This window comes from Cetorhinus maximus, chromosome 19 (assembly GCF_964194155.1).
Source record: "Cetorhinus maximus chromosome 19, sCetMax3.hap1.1, whole genome shotgun sequence".
Taxonomy (NCBI): Eukaryota; Metazoa; Chordata; class Chondrichthyes; order Lamniformes; family Cetorhinidae; genus Cetorhinus; species Cetorhinus maximus.
The window spans coordinates 88,706,653-88,722,670 of record NC_135897.1 but is presented as its reverse complement, the minus strand read 5'-3'; the positions used below and the strand labels follow the sequence as shown (position 1 = coordinate 88,722,670).

The following is a 16,018-nucleotide window of genomic DNA, read 5'->3' as shown; positions in this document are numbered from 1 at the left end:
TTCAACATGTCAACGATGGGGGACGGATGATTTGCTCGGTTTATCGAAGGACGGCGACATTCTCCTCGGTGGAATTTTCAGCGTACACGCTAACGTTGAGTCTCAGGATCTTTCCTTTGAAATTCAGTCAAAAGCGATTAAATGCAAGAGTATTTCAAGCTAAGTGGGAGTGTTGAGCTCTTGGTGCGCTATCTGATAAGCGACACCACTTAATCACGCCAATTGTTCTGTTAATGAAAATGTACAAATTATTTGTTTATGGAGTTGTAGGTACTTTGCATGCATTTCAGGTTATTGCTGATTTATTAGTAGACACTTTGCGACATAAACATTCTTCAGAAGCGGTAGCCTGCTGCTTGAAGGCAGTTTCAACTGACCAGATTAACGCTGTCGCGGTACATAAGGTGAAGCAAAATCTACCTAGATGGAAATTTAAAATGAGTTCTTCCAGTGATGAGGCAACTCCGATTTAATACCTTAATACCTCTGTAATACCTTAAGTCAATTCCAAGCCAAAAACTGTAAGTACCTTTACGCGTTTACTTGCGATGTTTAAAATACTTCCGAAAAATCAAATTCTCCACGATTATTTTACGATTACGCATCTTAACAATAAACCGCCTGTAATTTATTAAACCCAACCGTCATAAATTCTACAGGCTATTTTAATTGTATTAAAAGTCAGGTAAGAGCAGCAGCACGAATCGTGATGTGTTTAGATTTTACTCGTGTTTTTCTTGCCGTTGGTTAAAGACAAAAATGCAAATTGTGAGCGGCATTGGCGGAGAACTAAATTGTTTTCGACCATATGGGCCAATGTACTGTTCAACGTCACGGAGAATCCGAGACTTTTAAAGCGTTTGAAGCTGAACTTGAAAGGCCCAGCGTCGAATTTTCCATTCAGTTGGGCTGTATTTAGTTTGGAACAAAAACAAAAAATGCTGGAAAAACTCAGCAGGTCTAACAGCATCTGTGGAGAAAAAAGAGTTAACGTTTTGAGTCCTTATGACGCTTCTTCAGAGCTTTTCTCCACATATCCTGTTAGACCTGCTGAGATTTTCCAGCATTTTCTGCTTTTGTTTCAGATTTGCAGCATCCGCAGTATTTTGCTTTTATCCATTTATTTTGGCGTTGCTTTCACTTATTTCTGTTCAAATTCAGCAAAACCACTGGACAAGATAATGACTTGGGTTCGCAAATGGGAGGATGTCTGAAGGATGCTTTGACCGATGTTGCTTAAAATACTGTCCAACACAAATCGCCTTTTTCATTTTTCTCTAAATCAGCATGCTATGGTGTCAATTTTGAAAGTTTGTATATAGAGTATATTTTGGTCATAATATATTACAGATATTTATGGTGCATTTACGGGCATGTATTTTCAATAATGAATGTGTTTGTTTCAGAAACTAAAACTACGTTGCCCTCTTCGCAGTTTTCGATACAGGCTCTTCCGCTTTGTAATGGCGATGATTTTTGCTATAGAGGAAATAAACCAAGACCCTCAGCTGCTTCCAAATGTGACCCTGGGTTACCGAATATACGATTCCTGTGGTAATCCTCCAATATCTATAAAAGCAGCCTTTGACTTTTTAAACAGACTGGGAAAAGCAGCATCCAGTGTTACCTGCAAAAGCAAAACCTGACGTTTCGGCCATTGTTGGAGATTCAGGATCCTCTCAGTCTTTAGCCATCGCGAACTTAATCAGTACTTTCAGAATCCCAATGGTAAAATATATAACGGACTATATCATCAAAATTAAGAACTAGCAATAGAATATTAATTTGCAAAACAAGAAATCAACATTATTTTTAAAACAAATTTACGAGGTGCAACGCTTCGCTCACAAATACAGAAAATGAAACTAATAATTATGACTCTTGTCAAAAATACGAAGTGTATTTCATAGCTTCTCAATTTTAATAAATACATTTGTAGACTAACAGGATTTCAAATCTATACTTCAAGTTATAAAACTGATAAGATCATTCTTATGGTTATTGCTGAATCTTCATTATTTTACAATTCTGGAGTTCAAATTTGCAAAATTAACCTATTTAGGACCACTGATTTATAACATTATTCTGTTTTTTTGATAACTGCAATTTCGACGTTAAGGCTTGGGATGTCTAATACTATGAGATACGTTTCAGATTTCCTTTATCGATGTTAAACAGCCCAAAATTGTTTTTCCTCATATATAACCACGAAGATCCTTTCACTTGTTCGATTTCCTTTGGAATTTAATGCTAATTATCGAACAATTCCATTTGAGCTCACCAATGGTTATAATGACTTATAATTAACTTACTCACCTTGAGAGAAAGTTCCAGCTCATCAGTAAAACCTTTATTGCTCTGATTTGCCAGTTAAAGTAATAAGGTAATATAGGATGAGTGGGGTATCTTTATTACCGTGTGCCACAGTTCCCCACAAACTTCAGAGACTATTAATTTATTCTGAAGGAGACGGGAGGAGGAGAGCTGCCAAGAATCATGAATGACCTATACCAAAGAATGTCGGCAAATGGCACAAAAACAGAATACACTTGAGGGATTCTGAGGATTTTGATGGAAACCAATTGCCTACCGTTGTAAACTCCCATCGTCTTAGAATACTGCAACATTTTGACTCTCCAGCGGAATTAACAGTCCAATATAACATGAATTATTAGCGCGTCACCTCCAGCACAGTGGTTAACACTCGCGCCTCTGAGCCGGGAGGTTGTGGCTACCCCTGTTCTTCGGATAAGTCTTTAAACCGAGGCCCCTCTGATGTGGACACACATATCCCATTATAAAAGTGGTAAGAAGAACAGGGGAATTCCCAGGTATCTGACCAACGTTCATCCCTCAAGCGGCACTTTAAACGGATGGACTGGTCATTTAGTTCATCGCTAACTGGGGGAAATTGCTGCGCGCGATTTGACTGCGGCCTTTCCTATATTCCAATCGTGGCTACACTTCAAAAATACTTGGGCTGGCTGTAAATTGCTTTGTGACGCCCTGGGGCCCTAAAAAGTACTGTATAAATTCGGGGGTTACTTTCCATTTTGATGAAGAATAATCTGCTTTTTCTATTTTTTATTTTCTATTTTCTATATAATCTATTTTTCCTTTCCTGTAGGTTAGCTACGTCTCTACCTGCGTGTGCCTCAGCGGTAAACTCGAATATCCGTCGTTTTTCAGAATAATACCGAGTGATTACTTTTCAGGTGAGAGCGTTAGCCCAACTCGTAAATCATTTTGGATGGACGTGGATTGGGACGATTAAAAGTGACGATGGTTATGGTAATTTCGGAATGCAAGCTTTCACGGAAATCGTGCGACGGCTGGGCGTTTGCATCGCTTTCTCCGAATCCTTCCATAAAACATACTCTAAAGGAAAGTTGCTCAAAACTATAAATACCATAAAGACATCTGCCACAGCCGTCATTGTGGCCTTTCTGTCCCAATCGGATATGGCCATTTTGCTCCGAGAAATAGCGCGGCAAAATATCACCGGAGTGCAGAGGGTCGGGGAAGCGAAGCCTGGATTACAACGTCACCTCTCCCACCAGAAAAAAAGGAAAACAATTCCTCTCTGGCGCAATTGGAATTGCAATTCGTAAAGTCAATTTACCAGGGCTGAAAGAATTCCTCATGCAAGTTCACCCCGCTGTATACCCAGGGAACCTTTTGGTGAAGGACTTTTGGGAAAGAACATTCAACTAACTGTACGCTAGAGAACATGGAAAACAGCTGGAACTAAACCTGAATCGGTGATCCAGGTGTGCACTGCAGAAGAGGATTTGAAAACCGCACATAATATATTTACAGATGTGACCCAGTACAGAGTTACTTACAATGTATATAAAGCCACTTATGCTATAGCCCATGCGCTCCATAATATGCTCTCTTGCGAACCTGGTAAAGGACCATTTTATAATAACAGCTGTGCAGATATTTCAAACTTCCAACCCTGGCAGGTAAAGAATAGTTCACGCTTTTGACCTATGAGGAGAGACCACTTTTGATAAAAAATACCTTTCTGAAAGTGAAATCTGACTTTGATACTAACATGAGCGTAATTTTCCACATTGCCTATTTGAAAGAATTTTCGGGATAAAACGTTCTAACCGTTCTATTTCCTTTTTAAAGCTACTGCATTACCTGAAAACAGTAAAATTCACAACTAAGATTGGCGAAACGGTATATTTTGATGAAAATGGCGACCCTGTCCCAACCTATGACATTGTCAATTGGCAGCCAAACGCATTCGGTGGCCCGAAGATTGTAACTGTTGGGCACTATGATGGATCTGCATTGCCAGGGCAAGAATTTGTCATAAGCGAAGGTGAAATAATATGGAGTGGCTCTCAGGTCACGGTAAGGATACTCCTCCATTCAGGACAGTATATGGGATTGTGACACGGTTGCTTATCCGGGTTTCTTTTCAGGTTTAGGAAGAAGTCGAACTTTTAAAAGTCCAAAAACTCGTAAACTGAACAAAGTTTCACACGTAGTTAATAATTGCCAAAAATACCTTTGCTCCAGAAAATAACGTTGGCATTTGCCGATATTGGTCCAGTTTTAGCCTTTCCGCTATACCCTGTATTTCTAGTAATTGTTGATAAAACCAGTTATCGCGAGAAACCGGCAAGATCATGCCTGATGTTAATTTCAAACACACATATCAGGTAATCGAGTAGTGCATGAGACACAATAGCCAAGACCTAGTTCAACATTAAAATATGGACGGGTAATAGTGCTCTCTCCATGTTTTGCGATAATCCAACGGAACCGGCTCTGCCGAAATTGGGATGTGTTGATGCAGTGAATAGGGAGAAAATCTCTCCACTGTCAGGAGGGTTGGTATTTAGAGGGCACAGATTTAAGATAATTAACAAATGAATCGGAACGGAGGTGAGGATAGTTCTTTAAGGTAGCGAGTTATGGTTTGGAATGCAGCCTGAAAGGTTTTGGGAGCAGATTCAGTAATAAGTTTCAAAATGGAATTGAATAAATATTTGAGGAGATAAAATATGCAGGGCTACGACGACAAGTAGGACAGTGTTATTGATTAGATAACTCTTTCTCCGAGCGGAAAAGTGCAAGAGGGCCCAATGAGCTTCTTTATAAAATGCTGTCTGTTTCCGCGCTTTGAAAGATCTATCCCATTATCCCATTATTATCACTGCTTTCCACTCACTCCTGTGGTTGTTTCCCTTCAAGTATTTATTCAATTCCCCATTGAAACTTATTTTTGAGTCTGCTTCGTCACCATTTCAGGCAGTGAATTGCAGACCATAACAACTCACTGCGTGAAATACTCCTCTTTCTTGCTCTTTTGTAAATCACCTTTACTCTGCGCCTTTCTGTCACAGAAAAGAGTGTCTCCTTATTTAGTCTAGCAAACACTTCATGCCTTTGAACAGCTCTATTTAATCGCCCTTTGACCTCCTTTGCTCTAAGTAGAACAATCTTGTCTTCTCTAGTCTCTGCCTGTAACTGAAATCGCATCTTTCCTGTAAATCTTTCTGCGTCATTTCCAAGGGCTTCATATCCTCCTTAAAGATAAGAAACAATTCACCATCTGAGGCTTAAGCTGTGATTTATAACTTCCTCGCGTCTGTACCCTGCCTCTGTGTAGAAAGCCAAGCCAAGCCAAAGAACCGATGCGGTTTTCTAATGGCCTGGCACGAAAAGGGAGTTGAGGCCTAGGGCAGATCAGCCATGATCTTATTCATTGAATGGCGGGGCAGGCTTGAGGGGCCGAATGGCCTACTCCTGCTCCTATTTCTTTTGTTCGTAGCATAGAAAACGCCAAAGTTTTGCTCACCTTTGCCCCAGGTCTCCCTGTTCCTGCGTTGATTTTAAGCTTGCAAGAAGTAATCTATATTGCCCTTCTTTATACTTTCTATACCATTTTTCCTTTTGCACTGCATGATTCTGAGAGTCAATAATATCAATTAACCCAGAGTACAAGGGGGTTGAGCTTTGGGGAGAAAAATCAAGCAAGGTTCGAGCAACTGGTCCTCTTTCAGTGACTCACGCTAGCCAGTGGTCTCGTTTGGTACTTGGATCTTGAAGTGAAATGGGTTGCCGCCAGTTGCTATACGGGGTCACATTCGGGGAATAACTACCAGAAGAAATAAGAGAAGGAAGAGCCAGGAGGTGGCGCCTAAGAATGAATCAACATCACTCGGAAAGGAAAAGGGAGGAACATGGGGGGAAAATATGCATTCAGGATTCCCTGATCACACTCACCTCCCCCAAAGAGTGTCGACATAATCGCCCTTTAAGGCAGCGAATATTAAAGGAATAAAAGCGAAACGCAAGATGACCACACTATTGCATTTTCCTTCTCTATCACAAGGTTCCGAAAGCCGTTTGCTCCGATCCCTGTCCTATTGGGACAAGGAAGGTAGCAAGAAAAGGTCAACCCATTTGCTGTTTTGACTGCATATGGTGTGCAGATGGTGAAATAAGTAACGTGACTGGTAAGAACAAGTAGGAAAGCGCCTTTCACAAACAATTTAAATCTATAATTCGTTTATGAATATACATTGCTTTGAAACATCTTACTTTCGATTTCAATTTTTTTTAGATTCAACAGAATGCATGAGCTGTCCGTTGGAATACCGGTCTAACCTTCAACGAGACCAATGTATACTAAAGGAAATTCAATTTCTTTCCTTCGAAGAAATCCTGGGAATTATTTTGGTCACGCTCGCATTGTTTGGAGCCTGCGTTAGCATAAGTGACTTTGTTACGTTCTAGCTTCACAGACACACACCCATTGTTAAAGCGAACAACTCAGAGTTAAGCTTTTTGCTGCTTTTCGCGTTAACACTCTGTTTTATGTGTTCAGTTACATTTATTGGAGAACCTTCAGCCTGGTCCTGTATATTACGTCATATAGCATTTAGTATTACTTTTGTTCTTTGTATTTCTTGCGTTCTGGGCAAAACAATCGTTATGGTGATGGCATTTAATGCAACCCTTCCTAACAACAATCTCATGAAGTGGTTTGGACCCCACGCAGCAGCGTGTAACTGTTCTAATTCTTATACTTGTACAAAGTTTAATATGTGCTGCCTGGCTAACTCTATCGCCACCGTACCCTGAGAAAAACGGTGACTATTTTAATGAGATAATAGTCTTTGAATGCAATGTAGGGTCTGCAATAGCCTTTTACTGTGCATTGGGTTACATCGGATTCCTGTGCTTCGTGGCTGCTTTTCTAGCTCGAAAACTCCCTGATAATTTCAACTAAACACATAACTTTTAGCATGCTGATCTTTTGTGCCGTTTGGATAACTTTCATTCCAGCGTATATAAGTTCTCCTGGGAAATATACTGTTGCGCTAGAAATATTTGCCATTCTGTCATCTAGTTTTGGTTTGATGGTCTGCATATTTGCGCCTAAATGTTATATTATCCTTCTGAGACAAGAAATGAACACAAAGAAATGTTTGATGGGTTAAACTGGAAATAGATTATCAATGTCATAAGCGAAAATGAGGATTCTGTGACACTTTGTTTGAGGTGCGATACTGTGAATCAAATAAATAGACTGACAGTAAGGAAGTGCCTTGACGATTGTGAATATATGATAACAGCAAACGTGGTACAGACAAAATAATTAACAAAATGAGAGAAAAAAAACATTTCCTGTGGCATCCCAAGTTTTTCTCTGCACAGGAGGCCGCAGGCCCTAAATTCCACCTCTCGTGCTACATAGTTGTGTGTTCTCATTTACCACCCCAGTTTTGATGAGCGCCATTCTCTTCCCAGTTTCTACAGTCATTGAATCACAGAATTGTTACGGTGTAGAAGGAGGCCAGTCAGCCTATCGTGTCTGCACCGGCTCCCTGAGAATTTTAACTTAGTGCTAGTCCCCCGCCTTTTCCTCGTAACGCTGCACGTTGTTTCAATTTAGAGCAAGAGGTTTAGGGGGGAATGTTAGGAAAAACTTTTTTACCCAGAGGGTGGTGATGGTCTGGAATGCAATGCTTGGGAGGGTGGTGGAGGCGGGTTGCCGCACATCCTTTAAAAAGTACCTGGATGAGCACTTGGCACGTCATAACATTCAAAGCTACGGGCTGAGTGCTGGTAAATGGGATTAGGTAGGTAGGTCAGGTGGTTCTCACGTGTCGGTGCAGACCCGATGGGCCGAAGAGCCTCTTCTGCACTGTGTGATTCTGTGATCCAATACCCTCTTCAATGCCTCAATTGAAGCTGCCTCCACCACACTTCCAAGCAGTGCATTCCAAAATCTACTCGCTGTGTGAAAATGTTTTTTCTCACCTTTGCATTTGCTTCTTTTGCAAAACACTTTAAAACTGTGCCCTCTGGTTCTTGGTCCGGTTATGAGCTGGAGCAATTTCTCCCTATCTACTCTGTCCAGACCCCTCATGATTTTGAAAACTTCTATCAAGTCTCCTCTCAGCCTTGCCCTCTCCAAGGAGAGCAATCCCAACTGCTCCAATCTTTCCTCATATCTGAAGTGTCTCACCCCTGGAACCATTCTCATAAACCTCTTCTGCACTCTCTCCAATACATTTACATTCTTCCTACAGTGTGGCGCCCAGAACTGTACACAATACTCCAGCTGAGGTCTAACCAGTGTCTTATATAAATTCATCACAACACCAACAATTTATATTTACTTGGCAACTTTAATGTAATAAAACCTCCCAAGGTGCTTGATAAGAGCATTATAAAGCAACGTTAGATAGGGAGCTTCATGGGCCAATATTAGGGCAAATGTCAAAAGCTTCACCAAAGTGTTGGAGTAAAGCAACCTATAGAATGAGGAAATAGGGTAAGCGAGGTGGAAAGGCTAGGGAAGGAATTTCAGAGTGTAAGACCTAGGCAGCTGAAGACACAGCCAGTAGTGGTGCAACAATTAAAATCGGGGATGCCCAGGAGGTCAGAATTAGCTGAGGGCAGATCAACGTTCCCTCTAATTTTCTTTTGGGCTGAGTGGGTGAGTTGTTTAAGTGTGCAGCCCTGTTTAATTTTTTTAATATAAAAGCCAAATACTGTGGATGCTGGAAATTGGAAATAAAAACAGAAAATGCTTGGAAAACTCAGCAAGTCTGGCAGCATCTGTGGAGAGAGAAACAGAGTTAACGTTTCAAGTCCATATGACTCTTCAGTGTTAATTTTTTGTTTTTTACAGCCGTGAACATGTAATAACTTAAAGGCACCAACTTTTGAATGAAGGTACATGGGTGCAGACAGCTGGGAGGGCTGTGGGACACGTGTTGATTACAGAGATAAGGAGTTGTTGCTTGACTGGGAGGTAATATAGGCCAGTGAGTACAAGGTTGATAGGTGCATGGGACCTGGGGTGAGTATGGAGGCAGACAGCAGAGCTTTAGATGATCTCAAGTCTACAGAGTTCAGAATTTGGGAGGCCAGCCAGGACTGCGTTAGAATATTCAAGTCTAGCAGTAACAAAATTATGAATATGGGTGTCCTAATGCATTGAGTTCCTAATACACTGATTGCAAAATCTTCATTCTAATTTAAAATTGTCTAGGCCCTTTCCCTGCATAGCTCTGAAGTATCCTATATAGCTCAGGGCCTCCTCCCTCCTCACTTTGTATGACTGACCCTCTCTAGCCCCTCCACTATTGGTGGCACAGTTTTAACCTATCAAAACAAAAGCCTATTGCAAGCTTCAACATGTTCAACATTTATTATTTTCATCACATATACATTTATCTTTTCAAAGCACTCTCTGATTTTCTCTTGAATTCCCTGAATTCTCCCAAAAGTCTTCCACACCTACTATTCATCCAGACCTCCTCCTTATCCACTTTTACTTGATTAAAAGCTATAGAATTTCAATAATTGAATTATAGGCTTATATCCATCACTTTATTGTTCAACTAAAGAGATGCCACACACCAAGTATCCCATTTTAAAGTTATTGATCTCTGGCATCACTTATTTTGACTGTTGGGGTAGTTTTTAGTGCAGTTGTTGTTACACAAAGGAACGTGGCTCTTTACTGAAGAGATTTGGTGATATTGTTCACATTCAAGTTGATGACGTTACCTACATATTCTTCATCCCCATGGGAACATAGCTGCCCCTGCTTGCTGTCCCATTCTCCCTTCTGCTGGTAGTCGCCCTTTAACTCAATTTTATCCAGGACCTAATTTTAGTTGGACAGGAAAGCAGCATGATACGAGACAAAGCGATGGTCCAGTCCAGGAAAAAACAGGACCATCCAATCCAGTCAATTACCATCCCCCATCAGTCTACTCGCAATCATCAACAAAGTAATGGAAATTGTCAATTACAGTTCAATCAAGTGACATCTAGTCACCAATAACCTGCTCAGTTTGTATTCCACCATTGCCAATTGGCTCCAGACCTCTTTACAGGCTTGGTCCAAATATGGATGAAAGATCTGAATTCCAGAGGGGAGGTGAGATATGCTGTCCTTGACATTAAGGCAGCATTTGACCGAGACTGGCATGAAGGAGCCCAGGCAAAAGCAAAGTCATTGGGAATTGGGGGGGAAAACGCTTCAATGATTGGAATCATACCTACCACAAATGAAGATGGTTGTGGTTGTTGAAGGCCAATCATCTCAGTCCCAGGGCATCGCTGCAGGTGTTCTGCAGTTTAGTGTCCTAAGCCTAAGCATCTTCACTTGCTTCATCAATGATCTTCCCTTTAAATAAGGTCAGAAGTGGAGTTGCTCGCTGATGATCACATGATGCTTGTGCCGTACACAACTCCTCAAACCCTGAAGCAATCCATATCTGTATGTAACAAGACATGTATGACAATCAGGCTTGGGCTGATTAGTGACAAGTGACGTTCGTACCACAGGAGTGCCAGGCAGTGGCCATCTCCAGCAAGACTAGAACCTAACCATCTCTCCTTGACGTTCAATGGTATTATCATCACTGAATTTCCCCCACCATCAACATCCTGCATATTACCATTGACCAGAAAATTAACTGCACCAGCCATATGAATACAATAGCTACAATTTAGATCAGAGTATGGGGATTCTGTGGTGAGTAACTCACCTAGTGACTCTCAAAATCATCTAAAACGGACAAGCCAGGAATGTAATCAAATACATAGACATCACAGAGAGGATGCAGAGCATTCTGCAGAGGGGAGGCGAGTGGGCCAAATGTTATGGTACACGTCAATGCCCCCAAAATAAAGAGCACAAGTATTGAGGTGCAATGGTCAGATTTTCAGGAGCTAGGGAGGATGTAAAAGGTAACAATCCCAGTGCCTCACACCAGCGAGAGTACAAATATGAAGATAGGCAGCATCAATGCATGGCTTGAGTATGGTATAGGAGGGGAGCTTCAGATTCCAGGAGAATTTAGACCAGTTCAGAGGCAGGAAGAACCTATTGAAAAGCAATGAATTGCACCTCAACAGGACTGAGGACATTCTCATGGGGATGTGCACCAATGAGGTTAAGAAAGGGTGGAACAAAATTGGCAGGGGGTTGGGCACCAACACATATAAGTAGAAAAGAAGAATAAGGTGCGTAAAACAAGAGTGTTGGATATTAGTAGGGATTGAAGTCTGACCACATACGTTAAGAGTGGACTAAGAAGGACTAGGATCAGTAAAAAGAAATGTTTAGAATGTATTTATGTAAATGTACAAAGTGTGGTAAATAAGGTTGGTGAGCTGCAAGCACGTGTGGGAATATAATGTAGTGGCAATAATGGAAACATGCATTATAAATGATGATAACTGGGTGCTTAACGTTATAGGATTCCAACTGTTTAGGAAAGGCTGGTAATAAATAAACAAGGGTAGGGTGACAGTACTGATTAGGGAAGCCATTGCATTATTGGAAAGTGAGGATGTCCTTGAGGGGACAATGACAGAATCCATCTGGTTAGAGCTGAGAAGTAAAAAGAGCATGATCATGCTACTGGGTATTCTATAGACTGCCAAATAGTTTTGTGTGTGTGTGTGTATGTGTGTAAGTGAGAGAGAGAAAGAGGAACAAATCTGTAGGGCTATCTCAGAGATATGCAAAAGCTAGAGAGGGGTGATACTGGGGAATTTGGTTACCCAGATATCAGTTGGGATACTCTTAGAATAAAGGGTAAAGGAGTGGGAGGAATTCTGAAACGTGTTCAGGCAAACGTCGTTGACTAGTATGTTCATGGCCCAACTAGCAAGGAGACATTACTTCAGCTGGTGCTCAGGAATATGGTGGACCAAGTGGACAAGGTGCAAGTGCAGCAACATTTGTGTAAGGGTTATCATAATATCATGATGTTAGTCCAGTAATGGAGAATAGCAAGGACCAATCTATAGTAGAACTTTGAAAATGGAAGGGGACTAACTTCAATGGGATGAGAAGGGATCCAGCCAGGATAAAATGGAACTAAAGACTGACATGATAAAATGTAATGAAACTGAGCGATCTTCAAGGGAGAGATGCTTCACGCACAGGCTGGATATATTCCAACAATGGTGAAAGGCAGTGGAACCAAAGCCAGGAATTCTGGACGACAAGAGAGATAGAGAATATAATGAAATTAAATAGAGGGTGTGTGAATGTCAAATGAATTCTTTTAGTGAAAACCAGGGCAAATGCAATAAGATTGTATAAGATTTTGGGTTCAGGAGCCACAGATCTACCCCCTCCCACTACCTCCCCTCCCCCAGTCACCATTGAACAGAAACGGAACTGGACCAGCCATATAAATACTGTGGCTACAAGAGCAAGTCAGATGCTGGGAAATTTACGGGAAGTACCTCACCTCCTGACTCCCAAAAGCCTGTCCACTATCTACAAGGTACAAGCCAGGAGTGTGATGGAATACTCTCCACTGGCCTGGATGAATGCAGCTCCAACATTCAAGAAACTCAACACTATGCAGGCCAAAGCAGCCCGCTTGATTGGCACCCTATGCACCGCCTTCAATATTGACTCCTTCCACTACTGAGGCACAGTGGCAGCAGTGTGTTCCAGCTACAATATGTACTGCAGCAACTGACCAAGACTCCTTCGACAGCATCTTTCAAACCCATGACCTCTACCACTTAGAATACCAATGACAGCAGATGCAGGGGAACACCACCACCTGGAAGTTCCCCTCCAAGCCACACACCATTCTGACGTGGAACTGTATACGTTCGTTTATTGTTGCTGGGTCAAAATCCTGGGAATTCCCTCCCAACACCACCAGGACTATGAGTATGCCTACACCACCTGGACTACAGAAGGTCAAGAAGAAGGCTCACCATGGGCTTCTCTTCCTAGTGCCACTGCCATAAGCATACCACTTGGTGTCCCACTTCCCCGGCCAGACACCCAGGGAGAGGGTTTGCAGACAGGAAACTCAGACCAGACATCATGTCAATCTGACAGTCACTCAATTCATTGAAATTCACCTGAATATCATCAGCAAATATGTAAGGTGAGAGCAGCATGTGCAGCACAACCAATCCATACACATGTTCTGTGATATAAATGCCATCATTACACTGTGAAAGTAAAATCAAGACTCTATTTGGAAAATTAAATGGATATTTAAAGGAAAAAAAAAATCACCTTCCCAAGGACAAGCCGGAATGGGCAATAAATATTGGTCTAGCCAGCGATGCCCACATCCTACGAAAGAATAAAAAAATACCTAAGATAGGTCGACGAGTAAGTAATTTTAAGGTAGTTAAAAAGAAACATCAGTTTAGATATGACGCCTTAGCAAATAGACAGGAAAATATGCAACACATGGCAGTTGAGAGCATTTCACTGATTCCAGAAGATGAAGAGTTAGCACAGAATGTATTGGTTTCAGTAGCTTGTGATAGCAGCTTCCTGCTTTCCAGTTGAAGAGTTAGGGAATTCTTCCCCCAGTCTTCCTCCACCTTCCAGCTGAAGAAGGCAGCAGCCTGATGAGGACTGCCACCTGATCAGGACTGCTTCCCATCTCCGAGCATTCATTCATATATTTTATTTCTCGGAGCTGGTAGATTACCCCATGCCAATCATCCGTTGAAACTCTTCTGATCAATGAATACAGGGCAGGTACCCAAGATGTCAGTGTAGTCAACACTCTCCCTGTCTATCACTTTTTTTGAGGTCATCTTTTTATTTACCTCATGTTGGATGCCATTTACCTGGTATAGGGGTATGGAGGCTACCAGAAGGTTCTCTGCTATCGGTCAAGAATGCTTGTAGAGTCTAGTGACAAAAATGCAGGGAGCGCAATCTTTGTGAACTTTATCTCTACCGTATCTTGGTCCCTGACACCTTAGAATTGTTTATGTTTTTTTCCAGAGAGAAACAAGTATTGCTGTGTCAACTAATTCACTAGTTCTATTTCTATAGGGTTCTACAAATTTCTAAAAATTGCCATTTCTTAAAGATCCCTTTTTCTTACTGTTCTCCCTTACTGACTCCTCACAACTATCTTTTAGCTAACCTAGCTATTAGTAAAGTACAAGTTAATTTCCCAAATTTTTTGATTACGTATCATAAATTATATACGAATGCTACTAGAATTAGCTGATTATGATTGACTTGGATTGGTAATCCCCACCTGCACATCACCTCGGTTAAGGAAATTCCTTAGCTAATTCTAAAATATAAGCTCATTTCACTAATTCCTTATCCTTTTGCAGGAGTGCTGTAAATTTCTTGGCTATTAGCATATACATACATATAATTAAAGCAACAGATTATGATGGACTTAAACGACTTTCCAGCTTTCCCTTCACCTGTATCCATCTTGTGGCTAATCATTATGAAGAATTATTTCTCCCTAGCCTTCAATTGTCTCAACCCAAAATTCTTTTAAGTTTAATATTGATATATTACACTGAACTATACCCAAGGTGAATGATTCTCATTCCCATTTGGTAGTGTGCTTTTTCCCCTACTCCTACCCTCAATCACTACCTCATGCTGTTTTACACATGCAATTGTTACCATTTTATCTCATTCATGAGCCCCGGAGAAACTTTACAGTCCAATAAAATGTTTTCATAATATTTTTAAAACAAAAATTAAACATTCTTACTGATTCCAGGCATGATCATATTTTGCCTGTTGGTTCTTTCTTTTAAGCAACATTTTATTTTTTCAGAAGTAACCCACTAGATTATACTGGTTTTTTTTTATTTTAAAACTATCCCAAATTCAAATAGCAGTATTGTTTGGATGATAGATTTTGCTAGTGTTCAATTTATTTTTTCCCAGAACAAACTTCCTTTTTTGTGATACACAGAAAGCACCTAGGCTATGAGTTTTTTTTTGTAAAGTTGATTTCCCTCAGGTAAATTTTCCTAAAATGGCGTTTGAGTGATCATTAACTGGCCACTTAAGGGCGACTGGGGCAGGGGCAGATACAAACTTATGAACAAAGAGTAGCAGTTGGCCATTCAGCTTGTTGAGCCTGCTCTGTCACTTAATAAGATACTGGCTGATCTGATGGCAACCTGAAATCTGCATCCCACCTACCCCCAATAAACTATCGCCCCCTAGGTCTTGCCTGCCCCACTGTAAAATTGCAGAGAAGTTGGAGTGGGCGGGAGCCCTGGAGAGGGCCAACCGAGGAATGTTATGCCCCCCCTCTCCACTTGCAAGCCCATCGGTAGGGAAATGTAAAATTCTCCCCTTAATGACACGGTTCTAAAGGTTGTGCAGGGAAGACCATCCTTGAGTGCATTTGCTTAGATCTTTGAAGGTGTCAGTAGATATTGATAGAGTGGTTAGCAAAGCATATCATATCTTGGACTCCATAAAGAGTGCTACTGAGTACAAAAGCAGGAAAGTCGAACATGCTGAACATTTATAAACCTCTGGTTTGGCCTCAACTAGAGTATTGCATCCAGCTTTAGATACCACACTGTAGGAGGTATGTGAGAATCCTTGTGAGAGTTCAGAGCATGATTCCAGAGATGAAGGGTTTTAGTTTCAATGTTAGACTGGAGACTGCGGGTTTGTTTTTCTTGGAGAAAGTGAGATTGAGGGGAGGTGTGATAGAGGTGTACAAGATTATGACAGGTTTGT

General features: G+C 41.2%; 1 pseudogene; it reads left to right on the top strand.

Annotated features, from left to right (window-relative positions):
• Positions 1–1,469: 1,469 nt before the first annotated feature.
• Positions 1,470–16,018, top strand: part of LOC144694103 (vomeronasal type-2 receptor 1-like) — a 34,047-nt pseudogene continuing 19,498 nt past the window's right edge.